Source organism: Erinaceus europaeus (assembly GCF_950295315.1).
Source record: "Erinaceus europaeus chromosome 6 unlocalized genomic scaffold, mEriEur2.1 SUPER_6_unloc_3, whole genome shotgun sequence".
Lineage (NCBI taxonomy): Eukaryota > Metazoa > Chordata > Mammalia > Eulipotyphla > Erinaceidae > Erinaceus > Erinaceus europaeus.
Window position 1 is genome coordinate 629,935 of NW_026647136.1, and position 23,011 is coordinate 652,945.

General features: G+C 41.4%; 1 non-coding gene across 1 annotated transcript; it reads left to right on the forward strand.

Annotated features, from left to right (window-relative positions):
- The first annotated feature begins 21,423 nt into the window (after positions 1-21,423).
- LOC132536180 (U6 spliceosomal RNA) lies at positions 21,424-21,530 on the forward strand. The gene has a single exon (XR_009547845.1). It is a non-coding gene; the product is annotated as a U6 spliceosomal RNA (small nuclear RNA).
- Positions 21,531-23,011: the final 1,481 nt, after the last annotated feature.

Genomic DNA, 23,011 nt, shown 5'->3' on the forward strand with positions numbered 1-23,011 from the left:
GAAAACTTTTAATGAGTCATTGCTAAAAAGGAACATTTGCAACAAGACTTTCCTTAAAATCATAGAAAATATGTTAACAGTAACTTTGTAAGTTTAGGTAGGCATTACCTTTAAAATGATGTACTATACTCTGCACAAAAGAAAAAAAGTACTGAACTAATCCACCAGAACCTGTAAGTATATATGTTAAGCCAGCCAAGATGTCATTATCCCCTTGTCTGTCATGAAAAGTTGTCCTGCTCTCCTGCATGAGGATGAATTGGAGCCCCTCTGGGGTGACAGTTCAAGTGGTATCACTGAGTTCTGATCCTAATACTCAAAAGGGGACAGAATCAATGCTGATTTGATAGGATTGTCACAAGGATGAAGTGAAACTGTGGCTGTACAGCATACAGCATTTAGAGAAGCTCCAGAGGTGACTCAGCAGGTAGAACACAGAGCCTGTGTGTGTGAGAGTCCCAAGTTCAATCCCTGGTATGTACATGCTAGAGTTGTTACTGATTCTCTCTTTCTCCTAAATAATTACATACATACACAATGAACTTTTCCCCTTTTTATTTGATAGGACAGAGAGAAATTGAGAGGAGTGTGAGGAGACAGCCAAAGAGAAAGAGGAAACACTTGCAGTACTGTGTCACTGCACATGAAGCTTACCTCCTGCAGATGGGGACCTGGGACTTCAACACCAGTTCCACTACAACATGTGTGCTAAACTGGGTGCACCACTGCCCAGTCTCCATATTTTAAAAATAAAGCATTTAGCATAGTGCTCACAGTCATGCTCAATGAAGCTGGTTCATTGGGACCCATTTGCAGCCATCTTGCATAGTTTGTGACCAGGCCATCTTCATATTACCATCCACCCAGAAAATAATGATTTACAGGACAGTTCTTACATGGGTTACTTGTTCATCCTTCCATGATAGGTATCTACACACCATTCCCACCATCAATTTTGCTCCACCACTGTGCATTGGATCCCTGATAGCCACTCAACTCCCTTCCCTGGGCTTTCTTCAATGGAGAACATCTAGTCTGGTTTTCACCCAGTGTTTTATCTTTCTTTCTTTTTAAAAAAATTATTTATTCCCTTTTGTTGCTCTTTTTTAATTGTTGTAGTTACTACTGTTGTTGTTGTATAGGGCAGAGAGAAATGGAGAAAGGAGGGGAAGAAAGAGAGGTGGGAGAGAAAGACAGACACCTGCAGACCTGCTTCACTGCCTGTGAAGTGACTTCCCTGCAGGTGGGGAGCTGGGGACTCAAACAGGGATCCTTACACCAGTCCTTGCGCTTTGTGCCACGTGCACTTAACCCACTGTGCTACCGCCTGACTCCCTGTGTTTTATCTTTCTTAAGTTCCAATTATTAGTGAGGTCACATAGTGTTCATTCTTCTCCTTTTGATTGATCTCACTTAACATGATTTCTTCAAGTTCCATTCAAGATGGGGCAAAAGAGATTGTTACATCATTTTAAATAACTGAATAGTATTCCATTATGAATATAGACCACAATTACCTTTCTCTTCTATTCCCTTCTTCTTCCTCCTCCTCCTTCTCTTCTCTTCTCTTCTCTTCTCTTCTCTTCTCTTCTCTTCTCCCCTCCCAACACCTCCCCTCCCCTCCTCTCTCTCTCCCCCCCTCTCCGAACAGGGGCTTAAATCCAGGTCTTTAACATGGTAATATGTGTGTTTAATTGGATGCACCACTGCCTACCCCTAGACGCTAAATTTCTTAACCACCTGTCTGTTGTTGGGCATTTAGCATGGTCTGTTGTTGAGCTATTTTCCCAGAGAATTATGGCTGCTGTTCTGAATGTGAAACCATGTGGGTGAAGTCTTAAGCTTTTGTCTCCAAATCCAAGCTACTTTTCTGTGCCTCCCCAACACTTGGGAAGCAGGGTGAGTGTCCCAATGAGAACTTAGATGTGATATCAGTACCACTTTCTGATCCACAGGGTGGGCCAAGTAACACTCTGCACCTTCTATGGAATAGCATCTCACCATCAAAATCTCCCCATCCCCCCAGACCCCCTGCCCCTGCCACCTTTCTTCTGGAGAGACAGCTCTTAAAAAACATTGCCCAGGGAGTTGGGCGGTGGCGCAGTGGGTTAAGTGCATGTGGCACAAAGCACAAGGACAGGCTTAAGGATCTCTGTTTGAGCCCCCAGCTCTCCACATGCAGGGGAGTCACTTCACAAGTGTTGAAGCAGGTCTGCAGGTGTCTGTCTTTCTCTCCACCTCTCTGTCTTCCCCTCCTCTCTCCATTTCTCTCTATCCAATCCAACAACAATGACATCTTAGGACAAAAGAATGGAAAATAATGACCTCTAGGAGCAGTGGACTGTAGTGAACGCACCAAGCCACAGCTGTAACCCTGGAGGAAAAAAAAAAGAAATCTTTGGTCCATTCTGACAGAGGGATAAAGATTAGGGAACCTTCCAGTGGAGGGGAGGGTATAGGGAACTCTGGTGACTGGAATTGTATGTGATTGTGCTTCTCTTATCCCACAATCTTGTTAATCATTATTAAATCACTGATTTAAAAAAAAGATAAAATAATCTATAAAAACAAAGAAGCACACTATCTGCTAGCTACCTTCTTACTAACCTTCTGAAGCACCACATCCATTCTATAGTATTTTAGAAAAGAGTTTATTGTAGCTAGCTTAACACAAATACTAAAGAAAACATGTTCTTTATACACTTGTTGCTGGAGGAACATTGCTTGGGTTTTTTTTTCCTATTTTTATTAGTGATTTAATAATGGGCTTAATTGTTTTGTTGTTATTGTTGAGTCATATGATTGATTGCCATTTGTGATCAGTCTCTTGTCAGTTTTGTGACTTCCAATTATCTTCTCCCAATTTCCACGTTACCTTTGTGTGTGTGTGTGTGTCTGTATGAAATTTTCTTTTAATGTGAAGAAGCTGTTAAATTTGATGTAGTCCCAGTAATTTAACCTTGTTTTAGTTTTGCCTACCCATAGTGTGACGAGTCTCCAAATATAGCCTGATGTTAAATTGTGGACATGTTTCACCAGTGTTTTCTTCTCTATAATTTTTAGTCTCAGTTCCAATAACCAGATCTTTGATCCATCTTGAGTTATTTGGCATATGGTGTTAAGGGCTGGTGCAGTTTCATTTTTCATTGACTACCCAGCATCAGCTATTGAAGAGGTCTTTTTCCCTCCCACCACCCACTGAAAAGGTTTTAGTCCTTTATTATGTACACATGGGTTTATTTATGAAATTTCAATTTTGTTTTGTTGGTCTATAAATTGTTTTTTTCCAGTACAGTATGTAACATTAATTACTATTGCTTTGTAGCATCAATGGAAGTCAGGAATGTTATGTATGCATTGTTTGGTTTTTGCTACACTGCTATGGTGCTGACTCCCCTCTGGACATCTTTAATAAAATATTTTCAATAAATGTGAAAATGCATACCTTGGGATTCATAGTGTGATTATTAATACATGATTGTTAGTTTCTATAATTAGCATATTTAATAAATATTAAAGTAGACTTTTAAATTAACTCATCTCTATATAATTAAATTATATGGCAAAGTTAGTAAAAATGTAAAACCAAGGTCTCTTTTGCAATCTTCTCCTTGGGCAACAGAAGATGACTTGTCATTTATAAGCCAGGTTCTAGTAGGAATGAACATGTCTGGCTCCACTCTGAAACATTTATTTTTAATATTTACTATGGCTTTCAATTTCCCATCGTTTCCCATCCAAGTTCAGCTCATTAGCAAATCCAGTAGCAAATCTAGAATGAAATTTTCAAGAGAAAATGATCTTGTCTTTTACTTCCAAAAGCCTGAAGATTCTGTGAAAAGATAGAGGTATTTATTTCTTCTAGTGTAGGTGATTATTTTTCTTATGATTAATGAAGAAATAGCTACAATTCAAGGCCAGAGGGTAAGCTGTTGCCCAGGGGTTCTTTTCAACCTTTTGTTAATTAGGAAATTCCTGAGCCCAATTATTCAAGTAATGCTTTGACTACTTTCTTTTTTTATTATCTTTATTTTTAATATTTATTTATTATTCCCTTTTTGTTGCCCTTGTTTTTGTTATTGTAATTGTTGTTATTGATGCCATCTTTGTTGGATAGGACAGAGGGAAATGGAGAGAGGAGGGGAAGACAGAGAGGCAGAGAGAAAGATAGACACCTGCAGACCTGCTTCACCTCCTGTCAAGCGACTCCCCTGCAGGTGGGGAGCCAGGGGCTTGAACCGGGATCCTTACACTGGTCTTTGAGCTTTGCGCCACCTGTGCTTAATCCGTTGTGCTACCACCTGACTCGCTATTTGACTACTTTCTTTGTAAATAGATTTAGGTAAATTAGTTTTCCTCCAGGACCATATTTAAAGCTGACTCTCCATCAAAATCCAAAGGCACACACCTGTGAAAAATTGCAAAAAGGCACTGAAGTTCCAGGTTCAATCTGCCATACCACCATAAGCCACAGTTGAGCAGTGTTATGGTAAAATAAAAATAAAATAAAACAGTCTTCAGTGCATATAATTTAACTCTGATCTAAATTGCATAGAGTAGAAATAAGAAGATGTGAAGTCTAATCATTTAGTAATCACAATGGCATTTTTGGTGCAGAGGAATAGGGAGTGGTGTCAGGAAATACTAGCACCACGCAAGCACTAAGGATTGCCAACTGACTACCCTGATACACAGCGTGCTCTCTGCTGGTCTTTTAGGCTCATATTCTTCTTTTTATTTTATATTTTAAATAAATATTTATTTGTTCCCTTTTGTTGCCCTTTTTGTTTTATTGTTGTCCTTATTGATGCTGTTTGTTGTTGGATAGGACAGAGTGAAATGGCGACAGAAGCAGAAGACAGAGGGGGAGAGAAAAGATAGACACCTGCAGACCTGCTTCACCTCTTTTGAAGCGACTCCCAGGATCCTTACACTGGTTCTTGTGCTTTGCGCCATGTGTGCTTAACCTGCTGTGCCACTGCCCAGTTCCCTTAGGCTCATATTCTAATAGAACAGGTACATTGACTTGATCCACCTCAGGGATCCTGAAACACTCTAGTCAACTTTAAAAAGAGTCCAATTTTGTTTTGTGGGCTGGGTGTTGTGCAGTGGTAGAGTACAGGACTTGTGAGTATGAGATTCTAAATTAGATTCTAACACCATATGAATCAGATTAATGCACTGATCCTCTTTTCTTAAATGAATTTAAAATACAATTATTAATTAGAAATTGAGTTTATCTGTTTGTAGGAATAATTATACCCATCAAAAGTGCTAAATTGTCATATTCCTCTGTTTTAAGCTCCCTTATTTATGACAGTACATGAAAAATCAGATATTTATTAAATTGCATGCCTAAGCTAGAAATTGACTTGTGAGAATTTCCCTATAAGCTTAATGGCATTGGGTTCAGTCTTCATGGGTTAAAAAGGCAGTATGGTGAAACTAGGTATCTGCATCAGCATCTTAATGTGTTCTTACTCCTGGAAACAGCTAGAGAACTAGAAAGTTTGTGCTGCTTTCACCACCAAACCTACTCAAACCTGCCCTTTGTGTGTGTTCAGGTTTAATGTATTTCACATGCATTAACCTCTTTACATATTAGTGCCACATTGTAGTATAGTAACAACCTCTTTCTTTTTTTGTTTGTTTCTTTTTTTAATATTTATTTTTATTATTCCCTTTTGTTGCCCTTGTTGTTTTATTGTTGTAGTTATTATTGATGTTGTTGTTGTTGGATAGGAAAGAGAGAAATGGAGAGAGAAGGAGAGAAAGATAGACACTTGCAGACCTGCTTCACCGCTTGTGAAGCTATTCCTCTGCAGGTGGGGAGCTGGGGGCTCAAGCCAGGATCCTTACACAGGTCCTTGCGCTTTGCGCCAAGTGCGCTTAACCCGCTGCGCTACTGGCCGACTCCCAACAACCCCTTTCTTTGTCTGAAAGTTATTTTATCTACAAAATCTTACTTCTTTACTTAATAACTGTCTATCCATCTAGCTGGTGTTATAAAGTAACTTGAACATGTGGAGTGTTTTATTATGTCACTTCTTTATCAGTAATGCTACTACTAAGACAAAGTAAGTGTGGATCACTTGTTAAAAATATCCCCCTGGAAGTTGGGCAGTAGCACAGAGGGTTAAGCTCAGGTGGCACAAGGCACAAATACCAGTGTAAGGATCCTGGTTCAAGCCCTGGGCTTCCCACCTGCAGGGGAGTAGCTTCACAGGCAGTGAAGCAGGTTTGCAGGTGTCTCTTTCTCTCTCCTCCTCTCTGTCTTCCCCTCCTATCTCCATTTCTATCCAGCAATGGCTACAACAATAACTATTAAAAAAACATCTAGGGCAACAAAGGAATAAATAAATAAGTAAATAAATAAATAAAATATCCCTCTGAGCTTTCCTATAGAGGTTGCTTAGAGACAGAACAGAAGCTTTTGCCAAAGGCTACTTCTAGGTGGGATCTTCCTGGGCGGAGGTCTACCCCTAGACACCTCGGCATTATAGTGGACTAAGCTGTTTGAAGTGCTGTGTCCAGGTGTGTCATGTTCTGAAAGGGAAGGTCTGTCACCTCTCAGTGTGGATAAATCCTCTCAGTTTTCTTCTATTGTGATAGTAAGATTTTTTTGGAAATATTGAGGTGAAAACATAATAAAACCAACCTATGACAAACCCACAGTTAGTATGGTGGAAGTTACACACTCACCATTTGCAGATAATATGATAGTATTCATAGAAAAACCTAAAGAATCCAGCAGTAAGCTCTTGGAAATTATCAAGTAATATAGTAAGATGTCAGGCTACAAAATTAACATATAAAAGTCAGTGGCATACCTCTATGGAAACACTAAATTAACAGAAGAAGAAATCAATCCCTTTTACTATAGCAATAAGAACAATAGAATATGTAGGAATAAACCTAACAAAGGAAGTGAAGGATTTGTATACTTAAAATTATGAGTCACTATTCAAGGAAGTAGAAAAATAATAGGAAGAATTAGCATCATCAAAATGAATGTTACCCAGGACCAAGTACAATTTATTTTTATTTTTAAAAGTTTTTTATAATCTTTATTACTGCATAGAGACAGAGAGAAATTGAGAGGGGAGGGGGATGTAGAGAGGGAGACAGAGACAGAGAGACACCCTCAGCCATGTTTCACCACCTGTGAAGCTTGCCCCCTGCAGGTGGGGGCCAGGAGCTTGAACCTGTATCCTTGTGCACTGTAATGTGTGCTCTCAACTGGCTGTGCCATCACCCTGCTGTTCATTTTTAATACCTTGAGGAACTTCCATTTGCTTTATCTAGAGCCTGGACCAGTTTACATATCTCTGCATAAGGGATCCTTTTTTTTCATACCCTCACCAATAACTGCTGTTTCTGGTCTTTTTGATGTTGGGGATTTGGTAGTGTGATTTTACTTATTTATTAAATTTATTTTAATAAATAAGTGGAGGTATGAAGAGAAAGATATGAAGAGAAAGACTGCTCAGGTCTGGCTTATGAAGGTGATAAGGAAATGAAACTTAGACCTTGAATCCTCAAAATATCAGTCTTTTTTATAACCATTATGCCCTCTCCCCTATTCAAGATTTTTAAAAATAGTAATTAAATGAAAAAAGTGATGTATTTCTGATTTTATTTTTCATGTGTTAAGGATAAGAATAATGAAGCTATAGAAATTTCCTTAGGTGATCTTAATTATTTTAAATGAAAAATATCATTTGACCTAAAAAATAATTGAGATGTAGTTGTAGTCTTACTTTGTTTGATTTATAGTACCCTTCATTCTCATTATTTGCCCGAGATAGCTCAGATTCAAAATGAAGTATCTTATGCCTTATAAGTTACATACAGACATGCACAACAACCCACAGTTACCTATAAGATGTATGTAAATTTTCTACCATAAGAAAAATCAAAATAATTGTGGAGTTTGGGGCTGTTGGGTTGGGTTATCTTCTGCCTTATAAGTTACATACACACATGCACAAAAATCCATAGATACCTATAAGATGTATGTGAATTTATCACCTTATGAAAAATCAAAATAATTGTGGAATTTGGGGCTGTTGGCTATTTGGCTGTTGGCCAAGACTAAGGTTGTTCAGTTTAGGAAATTTTTCCCCCAGTGCTAAGAGAGGAGCTGCCGCTGGAGGGCACTTAGCACTTTTTTTTTATTGTTTGACAATTAAAAAAATATCAGAGTCTAGTTTCCTTGCCTTTCTTTTAAAGAGAAGACATTTTTTCCCCCTCCTCCGGAGTTATTGCTGGGCTTGGTGCCTGCACCATGAATCCACCACTCCTGGAGGCCATTTTTTCCCACTTTTTTGTTGTCCTTGTTGTTGTAGCCTCATTGTGGTTATTATTATTACCATTGTTGATGTTGTTCATTGTTGGACAGGAAAGAGAGAAATGGAGAGAGGAGGGGAAGACAGAAAGGGGGACTCCCCTGCAGATGGGGAGCCGGGGGCTCGAACTGGGATCTTTATGCTGGTCCTTGCACTTTGTGCCACCTTTGCTTAACCCACTGCACCACCACCCGACCCCCAGAGAGAAGACATTTTACCAACAGTACAGATACAGTTATCTTCTCATTCAACTGCATGAGTTTGACCTCAGGTTATTTACCACTTTTGTCTCTAGTCTTTGCAGTCCATAGAACTCAGCTCTTCTAAACACCCCCGACCCCCGGGAGCCCCAGTGATTTCACCTACAGGTTATTTAGGAAACCGGAGTCTATGTATCTGCTGCTTTCTGACTTGAACTGCCTTGTCTTCAGCACTCAGATAATTAATAAAGGAATGCTGCCTCAGGTGTTACTGTGAGTCTGGTTTTGAGAGGCTTCCTTGTGCCCGTATGAATGAGATACTCTTTCTAGAGAGCTTACACAACAAGATTTCTTTCACTGCCCACGATGACATCTTTGGATTGCTCCCAAATCTTTCCTGCATCCTAAAATTGTCTATTTCTCCCACCTTGAATATATGTGGATATATATATCCAGGGTTATTGCTGGGGCTCGATGCCTGCGCTATGAATCCACTGCTTCTGGAAACCATTTCCCCCATTTTTGCTGCCTTTGTTGATGCCCTTGTTGTTGGTATTTTTATTGTTGCCATTGCTATTGTTGTTGCTGCTGCACAGGACAGAGAGAAATCAAGAAAGGAGGGGAAGATAGGGGGAGAGAAAGACAGATACCTGAAGACCTACTTCCCTGACTGTGAAGCAACTCCCCTATAAGTGGGGAGCTGGGGGCTTGAACTGGGGTCCTTACGCAGGTCCTTGCGTTTCATACCATGTGTGCTTAACCCACTGCACTGCTACCGCCTAGCTCTCTATTTTCTAGTTTTAAGGTCTTCCTTGCAAGTATATGGGTATGCTTACATGCTGTTTTTACAATGAGTGGTAATTTTAGGAATATACAATGTCTCATCTTAAAATACATTTTCAATTTAAAACTCATCCCTGGAGATGATTAATACGTGTATTTATATACTATTTGCATTTATGTTTCGTTTGTCTCTTAATTTTTTTTTGCCTCCAGTGTTGTTGCTGGGGCTCAGTGCCTGCACCATGGATCCACTGCTCCTGCAGGCATTTTTTCTGTTATTAGACAGGACAGAGAGAAATTGAGAGAGCAGGGGGAAATAGAGAGGAAGAGAGAAAGATAGACACCTGCAGACTAGCTTTGCTGATTGTGAAGTGAAGTGACCCCCCCTGCAGGAGGGGAGCCAGAGGCTTGAACTGGGAACCTTGTGCAGGTCCTTGCACTTTGTACTATGTGCGCTTAACCTGGTGAAGCACCGCCTGGCCTGGCCTTTACTCTTTAACTAATATTAAAGTATGGTTTTCATTATGATTGCCACTGTCCAGTCAGTAAGGTGGTCCTGACTTTAATCTTGTAATACAGGTATTATCACTATCATTCAAATTAACAGTTGAAATTGCAGCTAGAGATATGTTTTTAACCAATCAGACACTGAAGAAATGTGACCACTAGCTAATTACAGATTGTGTTCATGTAATTGGCAGAGCTGCTCTTGCTGACACTGAAGTTGATTTCACTCAACTCTTAGACTTTCTGTAGATTCTGACTTAGAAAGGTACATCAAAACTCTGGTGACTGGTATGTGCCAAATAGGTATTCATAGGCTTATTAATATTTTCTCTGTAGTGTAAAGCCACCTGTATTCTAAGCCTCATTGGATCAGTCAGTCAGATGTGTACCATACTGGTAGGACCTGAAGGTTCACAAATGAGTAGGAGCACAGCACAGCGTCTGCTTGATGACTTAGCTTCCTACCCACAGCAGCATGTCCTGCTTAAGAAAGGCAACTCCCCAACCTGCAACATCCTGCTGACCAGGCAGAAGGGAAGATAACCAAAAGTCGCAACCCCTACCCCCCTGCTTTCTCCTGCTATGGCTTGGGAATACTTTTTTTTAACTAAACTAACACGATGCTTGTCACGTAGCCCCCCTGCCCTAAACCCTATATAATCTCAATAGAAACTATAGAGGGGGTCAAGCATTTCTGACCACCACTGCGTGGTGGCTCAGTGTGTTCGACCCTGGCGCCAGCTAATAAAGACTCTGTTGATTTTACATCGCTCTGGTTTCTTGGTAATTTCTGTGGATTACCGGACCCTAAAACACGGAGGGCGCCTAGTGGGGTGCCGCGGAGGTGCGACGGTCCCTCCTCGGCCCTGTGAGCACAGTAGCCGGGAGACCCATGGAGGGGCTGACCAGCAAGAGGGCTACATGCTGACTGGGACTCGGGTTCTGGCGCCGGAGGGGCAGCCGCGGTGGTGGTGGCGGTGGCGGTGTCGGTGGCGGTGGCAGCACATTGCATTCCCCCAACCTCCCTGGTCAATTCCCTGTGGTGACGCTCTCTGGGACCCGCGGGAAAGGAGAGGTGTGGGGTCGCTGGTGTAGGGTGGCCTCGGCTGCAGCTGCTGGGGTGGGGGAAATGCGTGCGCCAGCAGGGGGTGGCTGATGCCCTGCTCTCCAAGTGCCAGCTAGTGCGCCAGGCTTTCTTAGGGGTGGTTGCTAATTGAGGCACTACCAGGCGCAGGATTTTATAACCAAGCCTTTTGTAACAAAAGCAAATTAATATGTAAAATATGATAGATTCCTTGTGCAGGCACCAATACCCAGAAATAACCCTAGTGAGGAAAACAAAACACAGAACGTAAAAAAAAAAATAAATAAATAAACAATGATGTTGAGAGAAAAAAGTTAAAAGAATCTGGAGGAGCTCGGTGGTAGTGCAGCAGGTTAAACGCAGGTGGCACGAAGCACAAGGACCGGCCTAAGGATCCCTGTTCGAGCCCCAGGTTCCCCACCTGCAGGGGAGTCCTTCACCTGGTGAAGCAGGTCTGCAGGTGTCTATCTTTATCCCCACCCCCGCTGTCTTCCCCTCCTCTGTCCATTTCTCTCTGTCCTTTTTAACAATGACGACATCAATAATTACAGTAATAACTGCAACAATAAAAATGAACCAGGGCAAAAAAGGGAAAATAAAAAACATACATATTTTTAAAAAGCACATTTAAAGAATCTTGGAGTTGGGCGGTAGCCCAGTGGGTTTAGCACACATGGCACAAAGCATAAGGACTGGCCTAAGGATCCCGGTTTGAGCCCCCAACTCCCCACCTACAGTGGAGTTGCTTCACGGGCTGTGAAATAGGTCTGCAGGTGTCTATCTTTCTCTCCCCTCACTGTCTTTCCCTCCTCTCTCTATTTCTCTGTCCTATCCAACAAGGGCAACAATAACAACAACAATAGTAACTACAACAATTAAACAAGGGCAACAAAAGGGAATAAATATTTTTTAAAAACAAGTTAAAAGAATCTTTAAATCTGTAGCAAACAGGTAAACAGTAACAATTCAGTGTACATATCCTTGTAGACACTATATGGAAGCCAATGTGCAGACATCAGAGGAAACAACACTGCTGTTTGGGGATGGTCTAGATGTGAATTGATATAGTCCCAGAATGAAAAAAATGTTTCTGGACTGAGGTTAGTAGTTTTTCTTAGTTACGTAGCCTTTCCTCTCTTTGTACACATTTGAGAATATTAATAATAGGGTCAGTTATTATTAAGAACTTGAAACAACAAGGGCAACAAAAGGATAAATGAATAAATAAAAATTTAATAGAAGAACTTGAAGGCATCTTTTAAATAATTAACAAGTGTTATACATATATGTATATATATAAGATTTATATAAATATAAAGCAAATTCAGGGCCTGGCGGTAGTGCAGTGGATTATGTGTACACAGTACAAGGCGCAAAGACTGGCCTAAGGATCCTGGTTGGAACCCCTGGATCCCCACCTGTGGGAGGGGGTCACTTCACAAGTGGTGAAGCAGGACTGTAGGTGTTGCTCTCCTTTTCAGTCTCTGTCTTCCTGTCCTCTCTGTTTCTCTCTGTCCTATCCAACAGCAATAGCAATGGCAAGAATAACCACAGCAGTAACAACTATGACAAAAGAATGGGAAATAATGACCTCCAGGAGCAGTGGACTGCAGTGCAGGCACCAAGCCCCAGCTATAAGCCTGGAGGCAAAAAGAAGAAATCTTTTGTCCATTCTCCCAGAGGGATAAGGATTAGGGAACCTTCCAGTGGAGGGGAGTGTATAGGGAACTCTGGTGACTGGAATTGTATGGGATTGTACTCCTCTTATCCCACAATCTTCTTAATCATTATTAAATCACTAATTTAAAGAAAGCAAGAGAAAAAAATCTGTAAAAACACAGAAGCACACTATCTGCTAGCTACCTTCTTAGTAACTTTCTGAAGCTCCACATTCATTCTGTAGTATATTTAGAAAAGAGTTTAGCTTAGCTAGCTTAACGAAAATACTAAAGAAAACATGTTCTCTATACACTTGGTGAGGGAGGAACATTGCTTATTTTTTTTCCTATTTTTATTAGTGATTTAATAATGGGTTTAATTGTTTTGTTGTTATTGTTGAGTCATATGATTGATTTATTGTCATTTGTGATCAGTCTCTTGTCAGTTTTGTGACATCCAGGTATCTTCTCCCAATTTCCGGGTTACCTTTGTGTGTGTGTGTGTGTGTGTGTGTGTGTGTGTGTGTGTGTATGTGTGTGTGAAGTTTTCTTTTAATGTGAAGAAGCTGTTAAATTTGATATAGTCCCAGTAATTTAACCTTATTTTAGTTTTGCTTACCCATAGTGTGATGAGTCTCCATATAGAGCCTGATGTTAAATTGTGGATGTGTTTCACCAATGTTTTCTTCTCTATATTTGTTAGTCTCAGTTCTAACAACAAGGTCTTTGGTCCATTTTGAGTTAATTTGGCATATGGTGTTAAAGGCTGGTGCAGATTCATTTTTCTGCAATTGACTACCCAATATCAGCTATTGAAGAGGCCTTCTTTTCCCCCACTGAAAAGGTTTTAGTCCTTTATTAGTACACACATAGGGGTTTATTTATGGAATTTCAATTTTGTTTTGTTGGTCTATAAATTGGTTTTGTTACAGTGCTATAACTTTTTAATTGCTATTGTTTTGTAGCATCAATGGAAGTCAGGAATGTTATGTATGCATTGTTTGGTTTTTGCTAGACTGCTATGGTGCTGACTCCCCTCTGGACATCTTTAATAAAATATTTTCAATAAATGTGAAAACACATACTTTGGGATTCATAGTGTGATTATTAATACATGATTTTTAGTTTCTATACTTAGCATATTTAAGATTAAAGTAGATTTTTAAATTAATTCAATCATATATAATTAAATGTTTATATGGCAAATTTAGTAAAAATGTAAAACCAAGGTCTCTTTTGCAGTCTTCTCCTTGGGAAACAGAAGATGGCTTGTCATTTTTTTTTTTATTTAAGACCTTTATTAACAGATGCTTGCAGCTTGTTGCCTTTTTTTTTTTTTGAAAAAAATCAAGTTGTAAACTTTTATTACAAATTCAAAATGAGGTTCTTAAAAATCTCAACTTGACCAGATATGAAACAATTTAAAAACCTTTAAAGGTGTATTGAGAAAAACCAGGCCTTTTTAAAAAAAATATATATGTTTGACATTACCAAAAATAGACATCTTTAGGTAAAAATAATAAAAACCCCCTTGCTGCATAGATAATGCAGATAGTTCTGGTTATCTGGTCAAGGGGCAAAAAGCAAGCACTTAAGGTCTTCAGCTCATTCCTGTTGTTGAAACCATATCTGCTCCTTACATTGACCATTTTACTTTTCCCATAACCTTCATTGCCTTGATCTTCTTGTCCCTGCCAGCAGGCGCGACCGATATGAGGCTGCCTGGGCAGCCGCTCCCTGTGCCACTACCCGTGGCACCAGGCTTGGTGTCGGTGGTGCTGAGGGCGGGGGCGGCCTGCGGCTGCTGGGTCTAGGCCACTCTGCTCATGGTTGCCATGATGGTGACTGGGGCCAGCTGCTGCAGCTGCAGCTCCTCCCAGGGTGTGATGGTAACTAGGAGGCGGTGGCGCTGGGGCTGCTCAGGGCTCTCTGGGGTCCGCTCTCAGCTTGTCATTTTTAAACCAGGTTCTAGTAGGAATGAACATGTCTGGCTCCACTCAGAAACATTTCTTTTTAATATTTACTATGGTTTTCAATTTCCCATCCTTTCCCATCCAAGTTCAGCTCATTAGCAAATCTTAGCAAAGATCTTGTTTAATATTTTGGCATCTATGTTCATCAGAGATATTGGTCTGTAGTTTTCCTTTTTTGTTCTGTCCCTATCAGCTTTTGGTATCAGGGTGATGTTGGCTTCATAGAAGGTGGAAGGGACTATACCTGTTTCTTCAATCTTATGGAAAAGCTTAAGAAGTATGGGTACTAACTGTTTCCTGAAAGTTTTAAGGAGAATGTTGTTTAGTTTCCAACTTCTGTGACTTTTAATAATCTTCGGTTTGTTGTTAAATGTTAGTTTTACTCCACTGTGGTCTGAAAGATACATGGCATGATTTTGATGCTCTTGAATTTATTGATGCTGTCTTTGTGGCCTAATATGTGGTCTATCCTTGAGTATGTATTATGTGGATTTGAAAAGAAGGTGTATGCCAGTTTTTTGGGGTGAAGGACTCTGAAAATGTCCAAGAGGTCTAGTCTGTCTATCTCTTCATTCAATTCTCTTGTATCTTTGTTGGTTCACTGCTTTGTTGATCTAAGTGTGAGAGTGGGGTATTGAAGTCTCCCACTATTACTGTATTATTATTGATGTATTATTGAAATTCTTTCAGTAAGCGCTTGACGTATTTAGATGGCCCCTCACTGGGTGCATAGATGTTAATAATTGTTATGTCTTCTTGGCTGATTGATCCTCTAATCATTATGTAATGTCCTTGCCTATCTTTTCTTACTTTTTTAACCTAAAATCTATAGTGTCTGAGATGAGAATGGCTGTTCCTGCCCTTTTTTGCGGTCCGTTAGCCTGTATGATAGTTTTCCATCCTTTCACTTTAAGTCTGTGTTTATCTTGTTGTGACAGATGCGATTCTTGCAAGCAGCATATGGTTGGGTTATGCTTTCTGATCCATCCCCCCACTCTGTGCCTTTTGATGGGTGAGTTTAAACCATTGACATTTATTGATATTATGGATTTAATGTATTGTAGTGCCAATGTTCAAATAAAAATTTTTGTTTGCTCTGATATATTGCAAGTATTTATAGTGATGTTCTTGTTTATAAGAGGTCTTTTAGAACCTCTTTCAGGGCCGGCTTGGTGATGGTTGCCTCCTTTCACTGTTGTTTGTCTAAGAAGGTTTTGATCCCTCCATCTAGTTTGAATGAAAGTCTAGCAGGATATATTATCCTTGGTTGAAACCCTTTTTCATTCAGGGCTCGATAGATATCTTGCCATTCTCTTCTGGCTTTTAGAGTTTTATTGGAGAAGTCTGCAGATAATCTTATGGCATTTCCCCTGTATGTGACTTTTTGTTTCTCTCTTGCAGCCTTTAGGATCCTTTGTTTATCCTTACTTATTCTCATAGTGACTATGATGTGTCTTAGTGTCTTCAGGTCTGGGTTGTATCTGTTTGGAACTCTCTGGGCCTCTTGAATCTCGATGTCCTTTCTGTTATTCAGGTCTGGGAAGTTTTCTTCTATTATTTCCTCTAGAATGTTTGCTTCCCCTTCCTCTCTTTCTTCCTCTGGCAGACCAATTAAATGAATGTTACTTCTTTTGAGATCATCCCATATGTCTCTGTTGTTGTTTCCAGTGTCTCTCAGTCTCTTTTTGAGCTATTTCACCTCTTTATTAGTTTTCTCTAACTTATCCTCTGTCTGACTAATTCTGTTTTCTGCTTCTGTTAGTCTGCTTTCCCTTGCCTCAGCTTCTTTCTTCATTAGAGCTATTTGAGGTTTCAGTTATCTAATTTCCTCAAGAGTATCAGTATTTTCCTTGGGGGTCTCAACTTGTTTTCCTAATAGTGCCATTCCTTTCCTCCAAAGTTGTTTTCATTTCTGTCATTAATAAGTTTATTATTGCTTGTATCCTTTTCTTATCTATGGTTACTTCTGGCTGATTTGTAGTTTCTTCTGGGCTCTTGTCTTCATTCATTGGAGTAGCAGTTTTATTTGTTTTTGATCTACCCATTTTTAATGTGTTTCTTTTTTTATGCTCTGTTATTCCTCTTTTGTTGTGTCTTCAGTACAATTAACACTGTACTAAATACCTTTATGACAGTTGCACTCACCAACCTCAGGAATTACAATAGCAACTGTAGCAAGTATTGAAGCAGTTTAATCACTACCAGTTAGCCAAACAATATCTCTAGTCTGTGAAAAAATAGTAACCAAATCCCAGTGAAGAAGAAAGAGTAAAAAAAAAGGGATAGCAAGAATAGACAGTTATGCAAATCTACTATCCACTGTATATTCTAGGGGTAACAAGAGGGGAAAGGGAACTAGAGCAGAGATAGACACATAGAGAGTCCACTCTGAGTCAGAATTCTTCCCCAAAATAATTCACAAATTCATAAAGGCAAAGAAGAAGGAAGGAAGAAGTGTATGACAAGATAAAAAAGAAACGAGAGAAAAGATAAAAAAGAGCTGTAATTAAAGAGCAGTTAAAGGAAAGTTTTTTTGATTATTTTTAATTTAATTTTTTTAATTAGCTAGGAGGAGGAAGGCGAGAGTCTGTAGAGGAGGTAGGAGTAATGAGACAAGTTCCTCCCACAATAGATAAGATGCCCACTACCCTAGAAATGAAAGATACCCTAAGAGTTAATTCTGATCAACCGAAAGGGGGGGGGAAGATATATGCCTTTACATAATATTAATAATAAAATAGAGCATGGTAAAAAAAAACACCCTGTCCCTGATTACCTCAAACCTCGTTAGCAGAGGTAGCTGATTGTTAAGATAGAAGAAGAAAAAAATAATTTAAAAAACCTTAGGACTAGACAAGGATAGCTGGGATAGACAATTATACAAATCTATTATCCACTGTATATTCTAGGGGTAGCTAAAAGAGGAAGGGAAGTTGATCAGAGATACTCATAGTGAGAGTCCACTCTGAGTCAGATTTCATCCCAAAAATAATTCCCAAACGTGTATCAGTGAATTCAGTGAAAGCACACTGTTTGGTGATGTGGGGGATGGGGCTTGTGGCTTTGGAAGCCACAAAAAAAAAGAGAGAGAGAGAGAAAAGAAAAAGACAAGAAAAAGAACAGTAATAAAAGAGCAGTTAAAGGAAATAGTTTTTTATTTGTTTATTTTTTATTATTTAATTAGCTATGCGGGGGGGTGGCTACTTAGAAAGAAAAAAGGCCAGAGGTTTTAGAAGGGAATAGACTTAGAATGAATGGTACTTCCTGGTGGGACAGGAATCTTGGTAAAGAAAGAAGCTCAGCAGAGGAGCCTGCTAGGAGGTGGTCCCCTGGGATTGGTTATGGGGGGGGTGAGGGGGAGGACGTTCGCTTTGGGAATAATAATTTAAAAGAAAATTTTTTTTCCTTTTTTTCTACTCTATGTTTAACCCAAATTAAGTTATAGTCACCACCTTGGTGTTACCGCTAGGACCCCTTATTGACTGGCGTACTGAAGGCAGAAAATCCTACCATTTCCAGACAATGTGGTCAGAGCTCAAGCCACTAGCAGCTTCTCAGTCCACCATGTTCCGGGAACCCCGCTATTCATTTTTAAAGTTTTATTTATAAAATGGAAACATTGACAAGGCCATAGGATAAGAGGGGTACAATTCCCACCACCAGAACTCTTCATGCCATCCCCTCCTGAAAGCTTTCTTATTCTTTATCCTTCTGGGTGTATGGACTTAGGGACATTATGGTGTGCAGAATGTAGAAGGTCTGGCTTCTGTAACTGCTTCCATGCTGAACATGGGTGTTTACAGGTGGATCCATACTCTCAGCCTGTCTTTCTCTTTCCCTAGTTGGGCAGAGCTCTGGGAAAGTGTGGCTCCAGGACACATTGGTGGAGTCGTCTGACCAGGGAAGTCCGGTAGGCATCTTGGTAGCATCTGAAACCTGGTGGCTGAAAAAAGAGTTAATATATAAAGCCAAACAAATTGTTGACCCATCAGGAACCTAAAGGCTGGAATAATGCAGATGAAGATTTGGGGTCTCCATTTTGAAGATAGCTAGTAGGCCTATTTTAGTTGTATTCCAAAGGGATATATATTCCAATGGGATATTATATTCCAAAGGGATATATATTCCAAAGGGATATTATATTCCAAGGGATATATATTCCAAAGGGACATTATATTCCTACTGCTTTGTCCTCCTCTCACGCAGTGTCATCCTACAGGTAGCAGGGATGGGTCTGGGCAAAGCCCTATTTCTTTTTCTGGCTCTGAGATTTTGAACTTTACATCCTGTCTCTAGATTTTATTCAAAATTAAGTCTGTCTCTAAACCCTAACACCATCACACACAAAATGAGTTAAGTTAGATTCTTAAAATTTATTTTGGATTTGAGTCCCCACCACACCTGCAGAGGAAAAGATTTGTGAATGGTGAAGCAGTGTTGCAGGTTTCTCTCTCTCTCTCTTTCTCTCTCTCTCTCTTCTCCCTCTTTACTTCCCATTTCCTTTTTGATTTCTTCTGTTACTATCCAATAAACAAAGATAATAAAAATATTTTTATTTTTTAATTTTTAAAATATTTATTTTCCCTTTTGTTACCCTTGTTGTTTTATTGTTGTAGTTATTATTGTTCTTATTGATGTCCTTGTAGTTGGATAGGACAGAGAGAAATGGAGAGAGGAGGGGAAGACAGAGGGGGAGAGAAAGATAGGCAGTGAAGCAGGTTCGCAGGTGTCTATCTTTCTCTCACCCTGTCTTCCATTCTTCTTCCCTTTGTCCCAGCTGCATCCACAGCAGCACCATGGAGCCCTGAGGCCCGCGCCCTGAGACCCTGTCGCCCCCTGTCACATTGAGTAGCATAGCATCACATCACCCCCAGGCAGCATTGAGCGATGTGGCGTTGTGTTGCACCCATAGGCCCCAGCGCTGGGGCCTGGGCCCTGCGCCCTGAGCGCCCAGCAAGAACTGTGCGGAGGCCCCGTGTGGAAGTACTGCTGGGGACTCCCCAAGGTGCTGTGCCAGACAGCAGCCAGTGGCCAGGTCCATAGTGTTGGAGCCCATCTAGTGAGATTCCTCCAATTCCAAGTAAGTGGCCCCTGGTTCCTGTGCCCTTGAAGGCTGGGTTGTTTTGCCCGCCTGGGAAGGTGCTGGGTGGGGTGAGGGGCGAAGTCGGGGTACAGCAGCAGAGGGGCCAGAGCCCCCGGACCCAGTACCCCGGCATAGGCGCACCCCTTAGAGGTGGCTGCGCACCCCCCCAAACCTCCAGCACCTAGTGGCCTTGAGCAGGGCGCTCCCCGAGATAGAGCCATGCACACCCCCGGCAGGGGCACACCCAGGGGAGGTGTCCGCTAGCCCCCAGACCCCGCACCCCTGGCAGGGACAACCTGGAAGTGTGGCTGCGCGCCCCCAGATCTGCTGCTTTTGGCTTCCGTGAGTGCGAGCGTAGGGACCCCGCCGGAGAGTCTGGGCAGCAGGCCTTCCCTTTCCTTCCTGTCGGGAGAGGGGTCCTAGGTCCCTGGGCCTCACCCAGCGTGTCAGTGCTGGTGGCTCCAAGTGCCCCGAGGGTGAGGACCCACCAGCGCAGCTGGAGTCCAGGCAGTGCGCCTCCCGCCCACCCCAAACGCCCTGGCAGGAGGGGACCCTGGAACCCACCGACCTGGCTTCAGGAGCAGCCAGGCCCAGAAAACTTTCCGTGTGTCCGCCCACCTGAAATGTGCACCCGCTGTCCTTCTTGGTGTGGCCCACAACGAGGTCCTCGGGGACGGCTGTTTGGAATCCTGAACTTCGAGTTTGGTCTGGGGCAACATGGCGAGCCAAGCTCCCAAATTAGGGTGAAGGAGGCTGGGGCACGAGGTGTGGGTCCAGGTTGGGGGTCTCCTCGCACTACTAGAACTGGAGTGTTTTCTCTGCCTCTGCCTCTCTCAGAAGAGACATGAATTTCAGAGGGGTGCCCCAAGCCAGCTGGCTCCAACCCTTGTTGAGCCCTGGGCCCGGGCTGTGGATTGGGTCTGGGCTGAAGGTCTGGCACTTTGCAACCTGCTGGTCCTGGAGGGCACTGCCAACACCCACCCCCAACCCCCCTCGTCCTGGTGGCCTGGGCCTGGCCGTGTGTGGTGGGGGGTGGGCAGGGGTCGCCTGGGGTTCTTGTGTCTGTGGGGACAGTCCTGGGGAGACTGCAGTCTGCCTACTCACACAATGGGGCAGCCAGGATGCTGGCAGGTGGGAGCTGCACTAGGAGCCCCACAGAGCCAGGTAGCAGCCGATCTTGGAGCTGGGTAGGAACTGGGCAGGAACCGCGTTTTTTTTTTTTTTAAAAGGAAATTAAAAAAAGGAAAAATGTTATTTATTAATACAAAAAAGAGAAGCAGAGCATGACTATGGCACATGCAATGCTGGGGATTGAATTCAGGACTTAATTCTTACAGAGCCATTGCCCTAGCCATTCTGCAATTCTAAAGTATAAATAGGTTATTTTATTTTTGTTGTTGTTGTTGTCACCAAGGTCTCATTGTCTCCCTTTCTTTTTTTCTTGTCAATTCTTTTCCACTCTTTTTTATTTTTATTTTTATTTATTTTTCCATTTTGTTGCCCTTGTTGCTTAACATTGTGTGGTGATTAATGTCGTTGTTGTTGGATAGGACAGAGAGAAATGGAGAGAAGAGGGGAAGACATAGAGGGGGAGAGAAAGACAGACACCTGCAGACCTGCTTCACCACCTGTGAAGGGACTCCCGGGCAGGTGGGGAGCCAGGGGCTAGAACCGCGATCTTTCCTCCGGTCCTTGAGCTTTGCGCCATGTGCCCTTAACCCGCTGTGCCACTGCCTGACTCCAACTGTCTCCATCTCTTAATACTTTTTAAATAAGATTATAATATAGTCCTAGCTTCCGTAGTACATATACTAAAATTGGCATGATACATAAAAGATTAGCATGGCCCCTGCTCAAGGATTACACACAGATTCATGAGGCATACCATATTTTTTCAAAAAAAGGATTATAAAATATATGTACACACATATAAATAATTATAATCTTTTAAAGAGCCAGTTAATGCAACCTGGGAGGCGGTTCAGTGGCAAGAGATCTGGATTTGTATGTGTGGGATCCCAGGTCTGTCTGAACTCTGGTTCTACATATGCTGAAGCTCTTTTAAAAGATTTATTAATCAGTGAGGGAGAAAGGGAGGAGAGAGAGAGAGAGAGAGAGAGAGAGAGAGAGAGAGAGAGAGGAAAAACACTATAGCATCAGTCTGGAACATGTGATGCTGGAGGTAGAATTCAGGACCTCATGCTTGAGTCCAAAACTCCAACCACTCTGCCAGCCTCCAGGACTGCAGATTGGCTTTTTTGAATAAAATCATGGTAATATTGTTCTCTTAACTGTAAATCTTTTAAATAATACAAAGTCTTTTTAAAATTTTTTCTCAAATAGTGTGCCTGGGGATCAATCCCACCCAGAACCTTGCACCTGCATGGGACAGCTGAGAGGCCTCCCTGCCAGTCTCCATTCTGTATCCTTTAAGAGAGGGAGACATGCAAAGCACTGCTCCTCTATGCAAGGAGTCCCGCCCATTGCCTGCCTGTGTTTTCACTTGCAGTGTGGAGGATCAGACCCCCAGCCACATGCTATGCTATGTTTTCTTTTTAAGAAACAGACAACCTGCGCCTAGATTTAGGCGGGTAACTGGACTCAACAGTAGGCCAGGCCCATTTAAAATCCAAATTCAACAAATTTAGAACCAAGGCAAAGGAAAGAACAGTCACTATAATTTTTTTAAGACACTGGGTAGCTTCTTTGCATTGGTCTCTCTATATAAACATGTTATTTTCAACATCTCTGTATTGATGATTGAAGTGGGTCAAGCTTACTTAGTTCTCCTTGAGACAGACAACGTGTGTATCTACATTTGGGTCACAATACCCTGCTGTATGTTGATCTTTGAAAGTAAATGAATGTGCTGGGGTGGGATTGGGAGGCAGAACTTGGAGAAAGAATCATCCTCATCAATAGGTGTTGCTACATTCAGCCTTCATATAGGAAACACCTCAAGATATCAGTATCAGAGCAACCATTTACAAGTATTTTTTCAAGATTTATTTTACTTTACTTGTTTATTGAATAAAGACAGAGAAACTGAGATCGTAGGGGGAGGTAGAGAGAAAGACACCAACAGCACTGCTTAACCGCCTGTGAAGCTTCCTTCTTTACAGGTGAGTCAACAGTTATTACATCTTAAGCTAGGTATCATTTCTTCCTTTCTTTCTCTCTTTTTCTTTTTAATTTCTTTATTGGGGAATTAATGTTTTACATTCCACATTAAATACAATAGTTTGTATTTGCAGAACAATTTCCAGTTTTCCATATAGCAATCTATGTATCATTTCTTTTCTTTCTTTCTTTTTTTTGTTGTTATTGGATAGTGACAAAGAGAAATTGAGAGAGAAGGGGGAGATAGAGAGGAAT